This window comes from Mus caroli, unplaced genomic scaffold (assembly GCF_978045245.1).
Source record: "Mus caroli unplaced genomic scaffold, Mus_caroli_1 scaffold_1, whole genome shotgun sequence".
NCBI lineage: Eukaryota > Metazoa > Chordata > Mammalia > Rodentia > Muridae > Mus > Mus caroli.
The window spans coordinates 106,340,006-106,343,076 of record NW_028227256.1 but is presented as its reverse complement, the minus strand read 5'-3'; positions in this window follow the sequence as shown (position 1 = coordinate 106,343,076).

Here is a 3,071-nt window from a genome sequence, read left to right as displayed (position 1 = left end):
GATACTCCTCTCTGCAAAGGGTATTTAGTCTCAGACCTGACCTGAGAAGTGGAATAAGGTTTTACTCATCCACTTTCAGCCATGACAATAAATGTCTTAAAAAATCATGGACTGTCTCTTTTCACCAAGGTCTTCAGTGGGGAGTCATAGAGAAGGCCTTCACCTAGAGTCACTGTCTAATCTCTCATACAAGGCCTCTCTGTGTTTCCAGCCTTGACCACCAAGCTAGTCAGCCACCCACAAAGCAAGCCAAAAACAATCCACATGCAACCCAGACAGAGATCCTCTCCTTGACCCCTCCTCCCAGGGACAGATCCAGCCCACAGACCCTCCACTCTGTTCTCAGCTCATCTATAGCACCCAGTGCTGCCTGCGTGCCCAATAGCCCAAGAATCAGACTGCTCCAAACTCCCTGCAGGCCCAGAGACCCCCCAAGCCAACTTTGGCTGCCCTTGTGACTTCAGGTTCTACTCCCCTACACCTAGAAGGGTATCCTGGGGGACTGCTCTAAGGCCTGACACCAATCTGGTGGCAGCATGGGTAAGTGTGGCCAGGCCCTGTGGCTGAGTGGATGCTGGACCCCCACTTCTACACATCCCCCATTATATTGGTAGCACTCTGGCTCTCAGGAAACATCCATATCAGGCTCCTAACAGCAAGCACTTCTTTGCATCAACAATAGTATCTGAGTTTTGTGGATGCATATGGGATGGATCTCAAGGTGGGGAAGTCTTTGGATGGCCCTTTCTTCAGTCTCTGCTCCACTGATTCTCCCTGTATTTCCTTTAGACAGGAGCAGTCTCACTGATGAGTGGACATTAGAGAAAAAAAAAAAACCTCAGAATACCCATGATACAACTTGAAGGTCAAGAGGAAGGAAGAACAAAGTGTGGATGTTTCAGTCCTACTTAGAAGGGGAGAAGATGTGCAGGACTTGGGAGGGAGAAAGGAGGGGGAGAAGAAAAAAACAGGGTAGGATCAGGTGTGAGAGGAGACTGGGGCAATGAACAGAGGATCAGGAAATTGAACAGAGGTATGTAGCAATGGGGGATGGGGAACTGTGGGTAGCCAACAGAAAGTCTCAGATGCCTGGAAAGGCATCCAGGACCCAAGAGAGATAACATTAGCTATAGTACCCAACAAAGGAGAGAGAGAACATGTAGAAACCATATCCAGAGTTTAGGCATGGCTCCCCATTGAGAGATGAGCCCACACATCCGTCTCAAAATTGTATACTCAACTTCTTAACAGAGACTAAATCTAACAGGGTATATCCAGATGTCTTACAGTCTCTAAGGTCCTAGAGATTCCAGCCAAAACTTTTATACCCAGCCAAACTTTCAATCACCAAAGAAGGATAAAACAATATGCTCCATGCCATACCTGAATTTAAACAAAATCAACCCACAAATCAAACCTTATGAAGATATTAGAAGGACAGTTCCTATCCAAGGAAGTTAACCATACCTAAGAAAATACAGGAAATATGTAGTTCCATACCCACAAAATGAAATGGACACAAACACACACACACATACACACACACACAAACACCAACAATGTCAAAATAGCAAGAATTAATAATCATTGGTCATTAATATATATCACTATCAATGGACTCAATTCCCCAGTAAAAAGATAAACCACAGAATATTTGTTGAAATAGGATCCATCATTGTGCTGCATGCAAGCAAAAACAAAACAAAACAAAAAAACAAAAAACCAGACCTCATTAAAAAAAGGATAGACCTTAACCCAGAGTAAAGGGCTACAAAAGAATTTTCCAAGGAAATGGACTTAAGAAATAAGCTGGATTATTCATTCTGATATCTAATAGAATAGACCTTCAAACAAAAATTAATCAAAAGGAATGGGAAGAACACTTCATACTTATCAAAGGAAACATCTACCAAGAAGACATATCAATCCTAAATAGCTATGCTCCAAATGCAAGAGTACCCACGTTGGAAAGAAAAATAACAAAACCTTAAATCACAGATCAAGCCCCTACTGTATATTCTTGGGGCTGATCCATAAATATTTTCACATAGCTACTGACATTTGATTTTACACAAAGAAGCCAATACTCTACCAAGCAAAACAGAAAGTATCTTCAACAAATGGTGTTATTCAATGTCTTCTTTTGGATCCTTATATTAATGTTGTAGTCTACCATTTCTGGACTAATTTCCTGAAGCAAAATTGAGGACATACTTTTCTTAGATAGTCTTCCTTTTCTCTGTCTGATTTGAGTAGCCCAAACCTAGATTTTGTAACAATTGTCACTTAGTCTTTGGCAAAATTATAGGTTCTACTTTCTTGTTTCAAGAAAGAACTTGCTCAACAAATACCTGGATTTTCTGGAATGCCTCTCCATGCAAGCGAAGTATTCTTAGTATATTAAGCTCCAGCCAATGATTAACATTCACCCTTAAAAATCCCTTGCCATTCTCCTAGATTCATAGAGCACTTGTTTATCCCCAAATAAAGCCCACAAGCTATTTAACTGAATACAGTCTAAGAGAACTGTATTGCTGAGTATCTTCTAACCAAGATGTAACCTTAAAATCTCAGAGAAAGCCTTCTCTAACAGCACTCACTGCTGGGAAGATCCAACTGACCCACACTTTCTGAATTCCACTTCATATTTTCCTGTTTGATGTGTTGTGCTCCCTTTTTCCCGTGAGGGAGGAGAAAGAACTCAGAACCACAGTCTGCATGCAGAATATGCAAATAAATCCATATTTAATACCCTGCCAGAAGCTCAAGTCTAAGATTTTCAACAGCACGCTAGATCCTCCAAATGTAATAGAAAAAAAATTGGAAAATACCTTATATACATTGAACAAGAAAGTACTTTCTGAACAGAAAACCAACAATTAACAAATTGTACCTCATGAAACTGAAAATATTCTGTAAAACAAAGGACACCGTCAATAGGACAAAACAACTGGCTACAGAATGATAAACAAACTTCACTCATTCCACATCGGACAGAAGGTTAATATCCAAACTATATAGATAACTCAAAAAGTTAGAAACCAATAAAAACATAACCAATTAAAAAGTGG